Source organism: Manis pentadactyla, chromosome 17 (genome assembly GCF_030020395.1).
Source record: "Manis pentadactyla isolate mManPen7 chromosome 17, mManPen7.hap1, whole genome shotgun sequence".
NCBI lineage: Eukaryota > Metazoa > Chordata > Mammalia > Pholidota > Manidae > Manis > Manis pentadactyla.
This window is the reverse complement of record NC_080035.1, coordinates 34,655,766-34,675,200: the sequence shown is the minus strand read 5'-3', so window position 1 is coordinate 34,675,200 and position 19,435 is coordinate 34,655,766. Positions and strand designations below refer to the sequence as shown.

Sequence of the window (19,435 nt, the reverse complement as noted above, 5' to 3'; positions counted from 1 at the left end):
CACATACTTATTATGTGGATAATGATATGCTTTTGTTTAATGCCTACCATTTGTGTGCCAGTCTATGTTATTTTTTTCCTTTAAAATTTATTGTTACTTTTGTGATTTATTCACATGCAGTTATGCATTCTGTCAGGCATTTATGGTACATAATGTAGCCTCTGATGATGTTAGTGCTTTTTTCCCCCAGCTTTACTGAGGCATACTAAAGAAATTAAATGGTGTATATTTAAGGTACACAGCATGATGTTTTGATATATGAAGAATTATGAAATGGTAACCACAATTAAGTTAATTAACATATCTATCACCTCACATAGTTACGTTTGTGTATGTGTGTGTCTGTGTGTGTGGTGAGAACATTTATAATCAACTCTTGGCAAATTTCAAGTATATAATACAATACTATTAACTATAGACTCCATACTATATATTAGCTCTCCAAACCTTATTCATTCCATAAAACTGAACCTTTGTACCCTTTGACTAACATCTCCCCATGTCCACGAGCAGTCTGTGTTCTTCATATGCTACATGGCTCCTGCATTTGCAATTTAGTGGCTCAAGAGGGTGTAAAGTAGGAAGTGTAAATACTTCCTAAAGAGGATACAAGGTAAAAAAACATCCAGAATATATACAATTCCACGCCAAGCCTACCAGATCTATTTTAATATCCTATAAATTTTATAATTTAGAAAATGTACTACGAGTATTGAATCTTTCCATTTAAATCTCCTCCTTTATTTCCTGATATGAAAGTAACCAATGAGATGAACTCTATTTCAAGCATTAAAAATGTTCTGAGCTAAAAGAAATCATTATGATTCAGGGGATCAAACAGTGGAAGTAAAATAAATACACATTTTATCTCTCTTAATTTTTCTTTGGTTGGTTTTAATAAAATTTGATATTTCCATGGAGAATCTCCTAAAAAGCAATTCTGATGGTCACTGAAGCAGTGTTTTAGAGGTGAATGGCAAAGCAGCTTTGTCTAGGGGCTACAGAGTGTCCACAACCAAAGGGAAACTCTTGATAAATATTACATTAAAATGTTTCTTTTCTTTCCAGATTTATGGTAAATTGACAAATACAACTGTATTTATTTATTTATTTATTTATTTTATTAAGGTATTATTGATACACACTCTTATGAAGGTTTCACATGAAAAAACCATGTGGTTACTACATTTACCCATATTATCAAGTCCCCACCCAACCCCAATGCAGGCACTGTGCATCAGTGTAGTAGGATGCCACAGATTCACTGTTTGCCTTCTCTGTGCTACACTGTTTTCCCCGTGATCCCCCACACCATGTGTACTAAACATAATACTCTTCAATCCCCATCTCCCTCCCTCCTGACCCACCCTCCCACACCCCTCCTCTTTGGTAACCACTAGTTCATTCTTGGAGTCTCTGAGTCTGCTGCTATTTTTTGTTCCTTCAGTTTTGCTTTGTTGTTATACTCCACAAATGAGGGAAATTATTTGGCACTTGTCTTTCTCCACCTGGCTTATTTCACTGAGCATAATGTCCTCCAGCTCCATCCATGTTGTTGCAAATGGTAGAATTTGTTTCTTTCTTATGGCTGAATAGTATTCCATTGTGTATATGTACCACACCTTCTTTATCCATTCATCTACTGATGGACACTTAGGTTGCTTCCATATCTTGGCTATTGTAAATAGTGCTGTAATAAACATAGGGGTGCATAGGTCTTTCTGAATCTGAGAAGTTGTATTCTTTGGGTAAATTCCAAGGAGTGGGATTCCCAGGTCAAATGGTATTCCTATTTTTAGTTTTTTGAGGAACCTCCATATTGCTTTTCACAATGGTTGAACTAGCTTACATTCCCACCAGCAGTGTAGGAGGGTTCTCCTTTCACCGCATCCTTGCCAGCATTCGTTGTTCTTAGTCTTTTTAATGCTGGCCATCCTTACTGGTGTGAGGTGTTATCTCACTGTGGTTTTAATTTGCATTTCCCTGATGATTGTGATGTGGAGCATCTTTTCCTGTGTCTGTTGGCCATCTGAATTTCTTCTTTGGAAAAGTCTCTTCATATCCTTTGCCCATTTTTTAATAGGGTTATTTGTTTTTTGGGTGTTAAGGCATATGAGCTCTTTATATATTTTGGATGTTAACCCCTTGTCGGATATGTTATTTACAAATATATTCTCCCATACTGTAGGATGTCTTTTTGTTCTGTTGATGGTGTTCTTTGCCATACAGAAGCTTTTTAGTTTGATGTAGTCCCATGTGTTCATTTTGCTTTTGTTTCCTTGGCTCAAGGAGATGTGTTCAGGAAGAAGTTGCTCATGCTTATATTCAGGAGATTTTCGCCTATGTTGTCTTCTAAGAGTTTTAAGGTTTCATGACTTACATTCAGTTCTTTGATCCATTTTGAGTTTACTTTTGTGTATGGGGTTAAACAATAATCCAGTTTCATTCTCTTGCATGTAGCTTTCCAGTTTTGCCAACACCAGCTGTTGAAGAGGCTTGTCGTTTCCCCATTGTATGTCCATGGCTCCTTTATCATATATTAATTGATCATATATGGTTGGGTTTATATCAAGGCTCTCGTCTGTTCCATTGGTCTATGGTTCTGTTCTTGCACCAATATCAAATTGTCTTGATTACTGTGGCTTTGTAGTAGAGCTTGAAGTTGGGGAGCGAGATCCCCTCTGCTTTATTCTTCCTTCTCAGGATTGCTTTGGCTATTTGGGGTCTTTTGTGGTTCCATATGAATTTTAGAACGATTTGCTCTAGTTCATTGAAGAATACATTTTGATAGGGATTGTACTGAATCTGTAGATTGCTTTAGGCAGATGGCCATTTTGACAATATTAATTCTTCCTATCCATGAGCACAGGATGTGTTTCCATTTATTGGTATCTTCTTAAATTTCTCTCATGAGTGTCTTGTAGTTTTCAGAGTATAGGTCTTTCACTTCCTTGGTTAGGTTTATTCCTAGGTATTTTATTCTTTTTGATGCAACTGTGAATGGAACTGTTTTCCTGATTTCTCTTTCTGCTAGTTCATCGTTGGTGTATAGGAATGCAACAGATTCCTGTGTATTAATTTTATATCCCGTACAATTGTATTTATTTAAAGTCCACAACATGACAATTTGATATATGTATACATTGTGAAATGATCACCACAGACAATTAACACATCTATCACCTCCTGCAGTTACTTTTTGTGTGTGTGGTGAGAATGTTGAAGATCTACTTTCTCAGAAAATTTCAAGCACACAATACAGTATTATTAACTATGGTCACTATGCTATATATTAGATCCTCAGATGTTATTTATCTTATTACTGAACAATTGCACCCTTTACCAACATCTCCCCATTTCCCCCACCCATCAGCCATCGGCAACCCCCCCTTCTATTCTGTGTTTCTGAGAGTTCAACTTTTTTTTTTTAATTCCACATATAAGTGATAGTGTGGAGCATTTCTCTTTCTGTCTGGCTTCTATCATTTAACATAATGCCCTCCACATTCATCCACATCACAGATTTCTAAATGGCAGGTTTTCCTTCATTTATGTGGCTAGAAAGTATTCCATTTTATACCATATTTCTTTATCCATTCATCCATCAGTGTATACTTAAGTCCTTTCCATGCTTTGGCTATTGTGAATAATGCTGCAGTGAATGGGGGAGTGCAGATACTGATTTGAGATAATCATCTCATTTGCTTCAGATATACACCCAGTAGTGCAATTGCTAGACCAGACGGTAGTTCTACTTTTCACTTTTTGAGGAACTCTGTATTGTTTTCCAAAGTGGCTGCACCAATGTACAGTCCCACCAACAGTACACTAAGGTAGCCTTTTCTCCATATCCTTGATTATAGCCATTCTAACAAGTACGCAGTGATATCTCATTGCGGTTTTCACTTGCATTTACCTCATGATTACTGATGAGCATCTTTTCATGTACCTGTTAGCCACTTTGTATGTCTCCTTTGAAAAAGTATCTTTCAGGTCCTCTTCCAACTTTTAAATATGATTATTTATTTTTTTACTTTTGCATTGTATGAGTTTCTTATATATTTTGGACATTAATCCCTTATCTGATACATGGTTTGCAAATATTTTCTCCCATTCCATAGGTTCCCTCTTCATTCTGTTAACTATTTCTTTTGCAGTGCAGAAGTTTATTTGGTGTCTTCCTTCCCACTTGTTTATTTTTGCTTTTGTTGCCTTTGCTTTTGGGTCAAATATCTGTGTTCTTTTGTAGTTCATTGAGCTTTCTTCAAACACTGAGCTTCCTTCAAACAAATAGGTTCTACTTCTTTGAGGTCAGTTACTGAAAACTTACTTTGTTCCTTTGGTGATGTTTGTTTCCTTGATTTGTCATGTAACCTTGTGCTGATGTCTACACATTTGGGGGGCAGTTACCTCTTCCCAACTTTATGGACTGGTGTTGGTGGGTAGAGACCTTCACCGGTGAGAGGATGCAGAGGAGCTGACTGAGTGGGTTGTGGCCATTTTGATCTGTGGAAGGCCCAGTGGTGTTGTCTCTGTTCAGAAGGGTCAGCTGATAGCAGTGTCGGTATGACTGCAGGGGTCTTCCGTGGCTAAGACTGCTGGGTTCCTCAGCAGTGGCAAGTGGTCTTTCTTTATAAAGGCTGCTAGGAACAATTCAATCTTTATCTCCCACAGGAGATGTCATGGCCAAGGGGACCCCTCTTGGTGCTGTGTCTGGCTCACAGACGCCCTAGCAGTGGTGGGGGCACTAGTGTCTGATGCACTGTACCCACAGAGCAGCCCCAGAGCTGGGGTTTGGAGCACAAGCACTCATGGAGCAACACTGGCTCCAGGGGCCGGGGCGCCAGCTCACCTGCAGCAACATTAGCTCTAACACCAAGGCAAGGGGAATGCAGAGCGGCTGAAGGCCCTGCAGCGTCTGTGCACAAGAAGCAGTGACAGAGTCACAGTTTGAAATGGGGATGCTCACAGGGCAGCTGTGGCTCTGGGGTGCTGCATGTGCACCAGGTTTGGGGAGGCAGCCCTGGTCCCAGAGTGGCAGAAGAGCAGCTCCTTCTGTGGGACACACAGCAGCATCTCCCTCTCCGGGAAGTCTGTGACAGCAGGGGTTGTTGGCTATGTCAGCGGCCAAAGTGCCCATGTCCTTTGAGGAGAGGCCACTGGGGGCTGTGCTAAAGAAGTTCCAGCTTCTCCTCTGTGAAAGCTGTGGGGAGTCTGGCTGCTGTGGGGGCGGCTGAGGTCTTCCATGTCAAAGGCTGCCAGGGGCCTTTACAGAGCAGGCACCTGGGACCATGAGGGCACCTGCTGTGTGGCAGATACTGACTCCCACCCCCTTCTTGGTTCTCAGCTGTCTCCACATAGCTCAGCTAAGTGGACCTCCCAGTGATTCTTTCTGTGTGGCTAGCCTACATTTTTTGCTCCATTATGTTGCCAATGCATTCTTAGCCAGACCCTTGAGCCCTCCTTAGGGCTATTTCCATTTGTGGCTAGCTACCTAATGGTTGTTTTTTCTTTGTAGGGAGATGAAGGGTGGTATCTCCTATGCTACCATCTTGTTGTTGAAACCAACTATAGAAATGTTTCTTTCAACACAATCTAATCAATTGACTGACTAAGAAATAGTCTAACCAAACAAGTGACTTAACCATATCTTCCAATTGCCATTATTTCATTACCACTGTTTCTTCATTCATTCACCTAAACCTGTCCTAATCGCTCTCTGCCCACTACCATGGCCTTACTTCAAGATTTCCTCTTTCTTCACTGGAATTTCTCCACAACTATCCATTTGGTCTCCCTGCCATCAGGTTTCATCCTTAAAACAAACTTCCCCATCAAACAAAGCCCCAAGAGGGACCTTCCTAAAATATATGTCTGAAAATACCATTTCCTGGCTTACGAACCTCCCATGGTTGCCCCTTATCCTACTGAAGTTTCTTTACAATGAAATGTAAACCTTTGAGGTTGGCACACAAAGCACTTTGCTATTTGACTCCCGCTTTTCTCTCCAGCCTCATCTCTCCACATGAAATTCTCCCTCCTCATGCTTTGGCCTTTAATGTCTTGGAGAGTACTAGGTATTTTATGCCATTGCCCTTTCTCATGCCATAGTTGGAATGAAAGGCAATATTATACGTAAACTGTAGAGCTCCATTAAATGTTAGCACAGGTAAGCCTTCTCACATGTAGGTGGCTGAACCTCCAATATGCAGTGCTGCTTGCTAACACAGTGGTATCGGAGTCTGGTATTTCCCATGAACATTATTGCCCTCTATAAACCTTCTCCTTAGGAAAGAAAGGTGCCTGGCTCACAGCAAAGTCTCTGGCAGGAAATCAACATACTCTTTAGGGATTTGCCCATCTCCACAGGACAGAGAACAAATTCCTACTGTCTGTCAGCTTTCTGTCACTTTATAAAAACAAGTTACCCAGACATTAAGGTACAAAACTCAGAAGCAGTGGGAGAAAAACATCATAGTACAAAAAGGCATTCAATTCTCTTGGAAACACTGCGCTTATTAAAGGCATAAACACTAGGTACAGAAAGTTCAGTAATCCTTTTCCTAAGGGCAATAATAGTTTTTACATTACAAAATCAAATGGTTGCTCTTTACTTGATGGCTGAAAATAAAGTGCCAGTTTGGAGAGGAAACAAAATGTAACCAAGTCAAACACTTGCATCTGAATGGAGAGTCGGTGCTTTTCCCCGCTCAGTAGCTTTCATCCAAATGCACATATAATATAGCCAGCTTTCACTCTTATTTCTCCCGGGTTGTGTATCTTTACCATTGGTTGAGACTCTGGCATAATCACAGAAACCTGTCAGATCACTTAATCCTTGGCTACTCTCAGCTCTCCCTGAATGCCTTAAAGGGAAGCCAGGCCTCGGCACCCAACTTAGCACTATGGCGGGCCTTCAGCACAGAACTCTCACCCTTCTATGTTCTCATGACAATTGCAATATTGGTAAGCAGTAAAGTTATACTTGCCAACTACTTCCCCAGAAAAGAAAAGAGAGGAAGTAGAGAGACCAAGCTTTGAGTTACCTTATATAAGTAATCTCCCATGTAAATAATACTCAAAAGTAGTTATTTTTTAAAGCAGTGGATTACTACCACCATATTGCAGGTGAAGACACCAAGCCCAGAATTGAGGTGTTTTGCCCAAGCTCTTGCAATTAGTAAGCAGCTGAACCAGGATACAAACTGATATTTAAAGAACATGTTCCTTCCCTTCCAAGCCTGCTGCTTCCCAGAAGAGAAGCGTAGGCCTATTGTGATGCCGGTAATTTCTAGCAAACCAGAAATCTAAATACAGAAATTGATTCTCAGCAACTCCTATGGCTTCCTTATATCTTCAATAATGAGATGGATCATGCAGAGAATAGGCCTTACATCTCACGGTTTCCATTTCCATTCCCTAATGTGGATTGTTATGGTGATACTGATCCCCTATATTCCAGGTTTGATTTTTTTAAAAGGTGTTTATAACTCAACAAATATCACCAGGACAAATGGAGGCAATGATAAGAAGATATCAAAGTATAGAAAAGTGATTACCTTAAAAGTAAAGCCACTCTGGTTTCTCCATTGCATAAAATCTCTAACTTCAAATGAAATCTTTAAAGTATTGCATTGTGATGACAGTGAAATACAGAAGAATAAGAATAACCTCCTACTACCTCTAACTAATATTACAAGTCTAGGCTACAGTGTATAGTAGCATCCTTCATGAACTCAACAACTACTGGTAAATTCAAAAGTCAGTATGTCATGGCACCCCAAAGGTCAATGCATCATTAACCTTTCATTGTTGATTAGATATATCTCCCCTAATGGCCCTCTCCAAAGGTTCATTCACTCAATCAAGTATCTGTTGTGTATGCCACACTGTGCAAGAAAATATAAAAGACAAACACAGGCTATACCTCAAAAATCATCCACTTCTTATATCTCCACTAATCTCATCATTGTATAAACAAACATCATATCCTACCTAGGACACTGCAACAGCCTCTGACTAGTCTCCGAAGTCTTTTGAAAGTGGAAATCAAATGACAGCATACCTTTATTTAAGATCTTCCAATGACTGCCCATCTTAATTACAAAACACAAAGGCTTTGCCTTGCCCTACAAAACCTGCAATGATGAGACCCCTGCTGTGCTACAGCCAGACTAGAACTTTACCCTACATGCTTCCTCTGCCTGGCATGCTCTTGCTCCAAGTCTTCACAGATCTGGGTTTTTCCCCTATCGTTTAGGTTTCCCTGATATGTTACCTGCTCAGAGCTCTCTCCTGAAGATTCCATCTTAAATAAAAATAAATTATCTACAATATTTTTCTCTTTAAACATTCTTTTGAATATTTGTTACTAAATGAAATCGTTTTTAAATTATTTAGTACTTATGCCCATCACTAGAATGTCAATCCCTTGAGGACAGGGAACTTAATTTTACTTACCACTGATCCCAGGCCTAAGCCAAATCTGGCTCAACCAGGTGCTCAAGAAATTCACATACTTAAAGTACACAAGTCAATGACTTTTTGTATATTTGGAGTCATGTAGCCATCACCAGTCACTTTTAGAAAATTTTTGTCTCTCCAAAAAGAAATTATATTTCCATAATTGGTCATTCCCTATTTTCCTCCAGGTGCAACCATTAGCTTTAAAAACAAACACAAGAATATGTAGAAACTAAGAAAAGTAATGTTGGGGAACAAAAGATGGGGAGAAACTAAAGGAAGAAACTGCAACTGCCAGGGAGTGGTAGGAAATCCCCAGCAAAGCCATGTGTGGATTGAGATAAACAAATGGTCATTCTATTCACTCCAAACATTTCCGCAAGCATCTCAGGGATGCTAGCTCCAGTATGGCTCACTTCCCTAAAGTATAGCCACACTCTTGTAAAGATAGAAGCTAAAGAATACAATATCATGACCAGTTTTAACACAACTTGCCAGAATATGATAAATAGAAGCTAAATTACAACACTATTGTCCACAATTCTGTTGGTTAAAGCCACAGAGTATTTTAGAACTTAAGAAGTTATCAAGATTTTTCAGGGTGACAGAAATCTCCTCCCAAAACCATATATATTTTGAAAATACAGCAAATACAACTATTCCTAAGAGTGACTGGAAGATACAGTACACAAGCCAGGCTACATCTGTAAGAGCCCAACATCTCACGGAAAAGGGTAGGATACAAAGCCGTGACCCGGCAGGACCCGAGCACTCCCCCTACCCCAGCTCACCAGCAGGAGGAGGGGAATCAGAGTGGGGAGGGAGTGGAAGCACAGAACTGCTAAATAACCTGTCCCAGGAGCACAGGCACACACTGCATGGTGCACTGGATATTGGAGCAGAAAAGCAAGGTCCGAGATTGAGACTGCAAACAGGTTCCCACAGCCAGCTGCCCTGGGACAAAAGAAAAACAGGTGCTTTAAAAGTCTTAAAGGGACAAGGGTTTAACAGGTGGACAAAATTGACCTCACACACTCAGCCCAGCAGCCTGGGAACTTTAAGGAACTTCAGGTGCCCTAACACCCTGGGTGGCAATGCAAGCAAATCAGCTGACCTGCCATTGCTGCTGAACAGCTGGGAAGTAACACCGCCTGCAGCAACAACACAGCTTAGCACAGAGGCTTCTCCCTGTGCACAGCTAACTGGCCTAGACCCAGAGGCTGCTCCCCATGCACGGTTGACCAGCACAGACAGTGGAGATGGGCACAGACTCCGGGAGGCACAAAGAGGCTTTGTTCTCATGGCAGAACACGCACTGCTAGGCGGCAACCCAGCTAGTGCCCTAGGCCATCCTGAGGGCTGCCCTGCCCACGGCAGCTTAGGGGATTAACCCAAAGGATGCTCCCTGCGCACAGTTGGCTGGCACAGACTGCAGAGACCGGTACAGAGTCTGGGAAGCATGAAGGGGCTCTGTTCTCGAGGCTGAACACAAGCCACTTGCCTGCGACCCCCGCGAGGGCCCTAGGGCATCCCGAGGGCTGCCCCACACACGGAAGCTTAGGGGATTAACCCAGAAGCTGCTACCTGTGTACAGTTGACCAGCACAGACAGCAGAGACAGGCAAGGCGACCGGAAAGCAGGAAGGGACTTTGTTCTCCCAGCTGACACATGTGCCACTCACCAGCAACCACTCCCATTGCCATGAAAAGGCAGAAGAAACTTGTTCAGTCCAAAGTCCCTCAAACACCAGAGAGAGGGCTTAGTGAGACTGAAATCACCAATCTTTCTGAAAAAGAATTCAAATAAAAGTCATAAGCATGCTGATGGAGCTACAGAGAAATATTCAAGAGCTAAGGGATGAATTCAGGAGGGAGATAACAGAAATGAAACAAAAGGAAGGATTTAAGAGCAGAAAGGATGAGGTGGAAGAGACTGTTAATGGAATAGAAATCATAGAAAAGGAATACAGAGAAGCTGAGGCAGAGAGAGATAAAAGGATCTCTAGGAATGAAAGAATATTGAGAGAACTGTGTGACCAATCCAAACAGAACAATATTCGCATTATAGGGGTACAAGAAGAAGGAGAGAGAGACAAAGGGATAGAAAGTCTTTAAAGAAATAATTGCTGAGAACTTCCCTGAGCTGAGGAAGGAAATAGTCTCTCAGACCATGGAACTCCACAGATCTCCTAACACAAGGGACCCACAGAGGACAACACCAAGACATATAATAACTAAAATGGCAAAGATCAAAGACAGGACAGAGTATTAAAAGCAGCCAGAGAGAGAAAAAAGATCACCTACAAAGGAAAACCTATCAGTCTATAAACAGACTTCTGAGTAGAAACCTTACAGGCCAGAAGGGAAAGGCATGATATATTCAATGCAATGAAACAGAAGGGCCTTGAATCAAGAATACATTTAATGAATACATTAATGAAACAGAAGGGCCTTGAAGCAAGATTAACATTTAAATTAGAAGGAGGGATTAAACAATTCCCAGATAAGCACAAGTTGAGGGAATTTACCTCCCACAAACCATCTCTACAATGTATTGCAAAGGGAGTGCTCTAGAGAAGTATGCTTAAGGCTAAATAGAAGGTACCAGAGAAAATAAAACCACAGCAAAGAAAATAGACCAACCAAATACTAACAAAATGCAAAATAAAATCAACTTTCCACAAAATCAGTCAAGGGAAACAGAAAGAGTACAGAATAAAACACCTAACATATAAAGAGTGAAGGGAAATAAAGAATCATCAGACTGTGTTTATAATAGCATAACTAGTGAGTTAAGTTAGATGGTTAGATAATAAAAAAGCTTCCCTTGAACCTTTGGTGACCACGAATCCAAAGCCTGCAAAGGCAGTAAGTACATATCTATCGATAATCACCCTAAATGTAAATGGACCAATCAAAAGACACAGAGTAACAGAATGGACAAAAAGGCAAGACCCATCTGTATGCTGCCTACAAGAGACTAACTTCAAATCCAAAGGCATACACAGACTAAAAGTGAAGGGATGGAAAATAATATTTCATACAAACAATAGGGAGAAAAAAGCACTTGTTGCAATACTAGTATCAGACAAAATAGACTTCAAAACAAACAAAGTAATAAGAGACAAAGAAGGACATTCCATAATGATAAAGGGGTCAGTCCAATAAGAGGATATAACCATTATAAATATCTGTGCACAGAATACAGGACCACCTACGTATGTCAAACAAATAGTAACAGAATTAAAGGAGGAAATAGAATGCAATGCATTCATTTTAGGAAACTTCAACACACCACTCACTCCAAAGGACAGATCAACCAGACAGTAAGTAAGGACACAGAGGCACTGAACAACATATTAGAACAGATGGACCTAACAGACATCTACAGAACTCTACACCCAAAAGCAGCAGTATACACATTCTTCCCAAATGCACATGGAACATTTTCCAGAATAGACCGTATACTAGGCCACAAAAAGAGCCTCAGTAAATTCAAAAAGATTGAAATTGTACCAACCAATTTCTCAGATCACAAAGGTATAAAACTAGAAATAAATTGTACAAAGAAAACAAAAAGGCTCACAAACACATGGAGGCTTAACAAAGTGCCCCTAAATAATCAATGGATCAATGATCAAATTAAAACAGAGCTCAAGCAATATATGAAGACAAATGAAAACAACAGCACAATCCCCAACTTCTGTGGGATGTAGTGAAGGCAGTTCTAAGAGGAAAGTATATAGCAATCTGGGACTATCTAAAGAAGAAAGAACGATCCCAAATGAATAGTCTAAAGTCACAATTATTGAAACTGGAAAAAGAAGAACAAATAAGGCCCAAAGTCAGCAGAAGGAGGGACATAATAAAGATAAGAGAAGAAATAAATAAAATTGAGAAGAATAAAACAATAGAAAAAAATCAATGAAACCAAGAGCTGGTTCTTCAAGAAAATAATCAAAATAGATAAACCCTTAGTCAGACTTACTAAGAGAAAAAGAGAATCTACACACATAAACAGAATCAAAATGAGAAAGGAAAAATCATGACAGACACCACAGAAATACAAAGAATTATTAGAGAATACTATGAAAATCTATATGCTAACAAGCTGGATCAGAAGAAATGGACAACTTTCTTGAAAAATACAATCTTCCAAGACTGACCCAGGAAGAAACAGAAAATCTAAACAGATCAATTACCAGCAACGAAATTGAAGCAGTAGTAAAAAAACTATGCAAGAACAAAACTCCCAGGCCTAAATTCACCGCTAAATTTTATCAGACATTTAGAGAAGACATAATACCCTTTCTCCTTAAAGTTTTCCAAAAAATAGAAGAGGAGGGAATACTTTCAACTCATTCTATGAAGCCAGCATCACTCTAATGCCAAAACCAAAGACACGACGAAAAAAAAGAAAACTACAGACCAATATCCCTGATGAACAGAGATGCAAAAATACTCAACAAAATATTAGTAAACCAAATTCAAAAATACATCAAGAGGATCATACACCATGACCAAGTGGGATTCATCCCAAGGATGCAAGGATGGTACAACATTTGAAAATCCATCAACATTGTCCACCAAATCAACAAAAAGAAGGACAAAACCACACAATCATTTCCACAGATGCTGAAAAAGCATTTGACAAAATTTAACATCCATTCATGATAAAAACTTTCAACAGAATGGGTATATAGAGGGCAAGTACCTCCACATAATAAAGGTCATACATGACAAACCCACAGCCAATATCGTACTTAACAGCAAGAAGCTGAAAGCTTTTCCTCTAAGATCAGGAACAAGACAAGGATGTGCCCACTTTTATCCAACATAGTACTGGTGGTCCTAGCCATAGCAATCAGACAACACAAAGAAATAAAAAGCATCCAGATTGGTAAGGAAGAAGTTAAACTATCACTGTTTGCAGATGACATGATATTATACATAAAAAACTCTAAAGAATCCACTCCAAAACCACTAGAACTAATATCTGAATTCAGCAAAGTTGTGGGATACAAAATTAATACACATAAATCTGTTGCATTCCTATACACTAATGATGAACTAGCAGAAAGAGAGATCAGGAAAAAATTCCATTCACAATTACATCAAAAAGTATAAAATACCTAGGAATAAACCTAACCAAGGAAGGAAAGACCTATACCCTGAAAACTACAAGACACTCTTAAGAGTAATTAAAGAGGACACTAATAAATGGAAATTCATCCCATGCTCTTGGCTAGGAAGAATTAATATTGTCAAAATGGCCATCCTGCCTAAAGCAATCTAGAGATTCAATGCAATCCCTATCAAAATACTGACAGCATTCTTCAACAAACTGGAACAAATAGTTCTAAAATTCATATGGAACCACCAAAGACCCCAAATAGCCAAAGCAATCCTGAGAAGGAAGAACAAAGCAGGGGGGATCTCGCTTCCCAATTTCAAGCTCTACTACAAAGCCACAGTAATCAAGACAGTTTGGTACTGGCACAAGAACAGACCTACATATCAATGGAACAGAATAGAGAGTCTAGATATTAACCCAAGCATATATGGTCAATTAATGTATGATAAAGGAGCCATGGATATACAATGGGGAAATGACAGCCTCTTCAACAACTGCTGTTGGCAAAACTGGACAGCTACATGTAAGAGAATAAAACTGAATTACTGTCTAACTCCATACACAAAAGTAAACTCGAAATGGATCAAAGACCTGAATGTAAGTCATGAAACCATAAAACTCTTAGAAGAAAACATAGGCAAAACTCTCTTGAATATAAACATGAACAACTTCTTCACGAACATATTTCCATGGGTGAGGGAAACAAAAGCAAAAATGAACAAGTGGAACTATATCAAACTAAAAGCTTCCGTACAGCAAAGGACACCATCAGTAGAACAAAAAGGCATCCTACAGTATGGGAGAATATGTTCATAAATGATATGTCCAATAAAGGATTGACATCCAAAATACACAAAGAGCTCACTCACCTCAACAAAATAATCCAATTAAAAAATGGGCAGAGGATCTCAACAGACAGTTCTCCAAAGAAGAAATTCAGATGGCCAACAGACACAGATGCTCCACATCACTAATCATCAGAAAAATGCACATTAAAACCACACTGAGATATCACCTCACACCAGTTAGGATGGCCACCATCCAAAAGACAAACAACAACAAATGTTGGCAAGGATGTGGAGAAAAGGGAATCCTCCTACACTGCTGGTGGGAATGTAAATTAGTTCAAGCATTGTGCAAAGTAGTATGGAGGTTCCTCAAAAAACTAAAAATAGAAATACCATTTGACCCAGGAATTCCACTCCTAGGAATTTACCCTCAGAATGCAAGAGCCCAGTTTCAAAAAGACAAATGCACCCCTATGTTTATCGCAGCACTATTTACAACAGACAAGAAATAGACACAACCTAAGTGTCCATCAGTAGATGAATGGATAAAGAAAGTGTGGTACATATACACAATGGAATATTAATCAGCCATAAGAAGAAAAAAAATCCTACCATTTGCAACAACATGGATGGAACTAAAGGGTATTATGCTCAGTGAAATAAGCCAGGCCGAGAAAGACAGGTACCAAATGATTTCACTCATCTATGGAGTATAAGAACAAATCAAAAACTGAAGGAACAAAACAGCAGCAGACTCACACAACCCAAGAACGGACTAACAGTTACCAAAGGGAAAGTGACTGGGGAGGATGGGTGGGAAGGGAAGGATAAGGGGAAAAGGGAGCATTACGATTAGCATGTATAATGGAGGGGGGCACGGGGAGGGCTGCACAATACAGTGAAGACAAGTAGTGATTCTATAGCATCTTACTACACTGATGGACAGTGACTGTAATGAAGTATGTGGTGGGGACTTGATAATGGGGGAAATCTAGTAACCACAACGTTGCTCATATAATTGTATATTAATGATACCAAAAAAAAAAAGTTATCAAGAGGGCAAAATTTACAAGTTGAGAATTCTTCTCAATAGCCCAAAAGGAGTCTCTATTCCTGATTTTCTGCAATGTTAAAATGAGTTATACAACATTTTCCATCATATTGACAGTAATAATGTCTCACCCCATTCAAACATCTGAGAAGGTTTCCACTCATTTTTCCACCATCTTCTCCTACATCTGATTCAATAATTAAGAAAAGTCACTCTTGGACAAAGGGTCACGGAATACTATTCCAGTATCTTGGCCTTCTACCCTCACATGTTGAAGAAGCATGTCAGAGTTAATGCTAGCCCACCCAAGTTGAAAGCTATGACTGAGATTCTGGCAGCTGCAATCAAATGCTGCTTCATCTAAACTTCTGCCCTTTCAAGACCACAGAAGCCTAACTCTTTGGAGATAAGGCAAAAACACCTAGAAGTAAATTTTCCATGAGCCTGACTTTCTCACGTTTTGAGTTAATTGACACTGGTTGGAAAAGAAGTTCATGTGTAGCTGGAAAAATCTACACAATACTGGAGAAATGCATGTACAGTACCAATTGTTAAGGAGGGATCCGTTAAAGACTGTGTTGCTAGGTGGTTGATAAATAAAAACAAACAAGGTTAACTGCCGAGGAACCGTGTCTGAACATGACTTCTTAGGGATATCAACAAAATGCCAGTTAGTGAGGTAAGAAGAATGAGATTAAACATGCAACGTTTACTTGCATTTTTTAAAGGAAGTACTTACACAAAGACAGGTGTAACGAGAAATCACTGGAGTAGAAAGCGGGACACTAGGAAGATGAGAGGAAGTTTGTTTTAGAGGTGGGGTTCAAAGGAAAGGGAGGAACCAGTGACCAACCAGCCACGTATTTGTTCCTCTGAAGTTTGTGCAATGGCCTCAGGCCCTTGGTACACAAACCAACTGTATGTAGGAAAACTGTATCTTGGAGGCACAGCCAGATTTCTCAGCTTCCTACAAGACGCCAGGACAACAGATCTGAGAACAAACAAGGCGGCCTGGGTTACTGCGCGCCGACGCAAGGTTCGCGCAGGCGCACAGTGACGCCACTCCTGCCCGCACTGGCTGCCGGGAAGAGCCCAACCCAAGGCTGCCCGGCGCTCGGGGCTCTGCACTCGGCTGTCACATGCCAACAACTTTTCGGAGGAGCTACTGCTACTCCCTGATGCAAACAAATTGCTTCCTTCGCCCGAACTGGCCGCTCCACTATCGCCTCCCCCAACCTCAAAACACACACTGCACTTGCCCGTCCCGAAAGCCTTCCTCAGAAATTTCTCAAGGCTCATCTCCATGAGACTGCCTGGCTCGCCGCCGCCTGCAGGCATCTCTCCTCCCGTAACCTCCAACGTATCTTGCCTGTGGTCTGAGTGATAGCATCCCTGTACACTTAATTTTATTCCGATGTGCTTTGTCCAACTAACTATAAACTCCTTGAAGACAGAGACTAAGCATCACTCATTCGTGTGTTTACTCTGCCACCATATGAGAGCCTAACACACAGTCGGTGTTCAGTAAGTGTTTGATGGTAGATTTATATGGATGGGAGAGGCAAGGCTCCTGAGGAACCTACCTAAGAGCTGCTGGCAAAGGCAGGGCGGCGGCTGGCACGTTCCGCTCTGCTCCCCGCTGGTGCGCAGGGAGAGTCGGGTGACAAGGCGCCGCCGCCACCGCCGCCTCAACGAACGGCTCCCAAGGTCAGTTTAATGGCCTCCATCCCAGCCAGTAGGAAGAGAAGGAAAGGGAAGATGCAGTGCCAGAGTCGTTCCCTCAGGAAATGAGTGAGAAGTTGCACACAAAAATTTTGAGCACATTTCTTTGCCTAAAACCCAGCTGTAGAGGGAGCTGGGAACTGCAGTCCCGAGTTAACAGCCACGTCCCAGCTGCAACTCTGCAATCAGTAAAGAAGGGGAGGAGAGGTTTCCCCGGACGAGTGGCATCCTCAACCCAGACACTCTGGGCACCTTTCCCATCTGCAACAGCTAGTGAACTTTTTTATTTAATGACAGAGTGTCCTCCTCAATGCTGGAATCAGGCTTTCCATGAAATGTCAACCTCTTGTAATCCAGGGATGAATCTCAATACTCCCTGCCCAGATCTCACCACAGTGTGGCCAAGAGCCACATTTCAGGACTGTGTGCCAAGCAGAACTAGCTTTCCCTATCTCTGCCCTCTTAGTAGAGAAGGAAACTCCTGACCCCGAAGCTCTCCACTGTAAATTCAAGTGAAAGATGACTCTTGCCCACCAGCTCACATCCCATCCACTGTCTCTTGTCAAGGGTCTGGGACAGGTGAGGTCTCCCTAGGCTGACAACTGTCAAAGAGATTGGGAAGCCCTGTGCCTTTCACTGTACTGTACTCTTTATGTCAGGAGACCCACACTTACCTAAATTTTCTAATAAATGTACCCAGACCAGCAATTCCAGCCCACTTACAGTTATCTAGAAGCTATCCATGTTACCTAAGTTTGATTCAATTCTGAAACATGTATCACTTGCATAGTAAGAATAAAGCCCTATGTGGACACTGAGATTTTTTAAAAGCCACAGTTCTTGCCCTGAAGTTGTTTAGAATCCCCCAATGGAGACAGATATGAGCAACCAACTCTGTTATAAAACACAATTGGGCAAGTCTAACAGGAGGTACAAGAAAAGTGCTCTGAGACTCTGGCCAAAAGAGTAATCAGTTCTAACTAGATGGCTGGGGAAGGCTTCAAAATATATTTAGATAAAAAAAGGTTTCCTGGAGGTAGTATGTGCATAGGGCCTGGAGGGATAAATTAAATTTGAACAAGTAGCAGAGAAAGAAGTGACATTCCAGGTGGAGCATGACCAAAGGCAAAGAGGTGTGAGGGTGGACTGGGCAGGGCCAGCATCTGGTAGGGCTGGGATGAAGGGCACAGAGAAGACTTGGGTGTGAAGTACATATGGCAGGAATGGCTTTGAGTGCATGCAAACCTCAGCCATCAGGACTAGCAATGACCTGGTATATCTGAGGAGTGCAGCTACTTGATCTATTCCAGGTGAACGGAAGACAGCTCTACTGATTGTTGGAAGGTGAGGTAGCGAGGCAGGAAGATCAGTGGATACTCATAATAACTAACATTTATTGAGCACTCAGTTTCCAAGCACCAGGCTAAGTATGTCATTTGAATGCTCCTATTTAAGTACCGTTCTTGCACGCTCTTATTGTCATTCCCTCATTACAGCTGGGTAGTGGCAGAAGTCATACACTAAGTGCACGGGCAGGCTTTGACCCCAGGCTATTCTAACTGCGGAGCCTGAGTGCTTAGCCAGGGTGACCATTGTACTAGAGTCCTGTCCACATGGCAATAGTTCAGCCTAGAAATACAGATGTGCTGCATGAAGACAAGCGTCGTGGACGGAGGGCACAGAATGGATACATCAGGATCAAAAGAAGACTCAGGGCTGTGACTTGGAGAAGTATAAGACTGGAAGTAGGGAAGGATAATAAATTCTGCTTAGACCCATGGCACTCCGAGTGGTTAGAAAGGAAAACTCCTGGGACCGTAAACCATCCCTGAGTGCTGGTGTCCAGGGATTGAAAGGACCACACAGACATGTGTTGATTCTTGCACAAGAAAATCAGGCAGCATGTGAACAAACAAGGCAAAAAAGCAAGTAGCTGCCTGGGTGAGCTCTAATGAACTGACTTGGAAGAAAAAGTCAACGTGATTGACTGGTCTGCATTATATTGATGGCAGTAAATCCCTTTGGCCAAACAGAATGTGGTTCAATTTTTAAAGTATGGTATGCATTATCACTTTGCATACCAAAATATTCATATATCTTGGGAGAGTATAAAAAATATGTTTTTCCTTTCACAGTGGAATGTAAAATACCCACCAATTCCTCCAGGATGGTGCCTGAGTAAATGTATTCCTTGTTATTTCATTCAAGCTGCTAAATATCTATTAGAGTAAAATTATGGGCTCTTCGCATGTGGAGTTTCCACTTGTAGTTCCTGAGC

The 19,435-nt window shown here is 41.0% G+C and overlaps 1 long non-coding RNA gene across 1 annotated transcript in view; it reads right to left on the bottom strand.

Moving 5' to 3' along the window:
- LOC130681389 (uncharacterized) overlaps positions 1 to 16,435 on the bottom strand; it is a 140,226-nt gene extending 123,791 nt beyond the window's left edge. Inside the window, exon 1 of the long non-coding RNA XR_008994513.1 lies at positions 16,175 to 16,435. This is a non-coding gene — a long non-coding RNA (uncharacterized LOC130681389). The remainder of the gene's footprint in view (positions 1 to 16,174) is intronic.
- Positions 16,436 to 19,435: the final 3,000 nt, after the last annotated feature.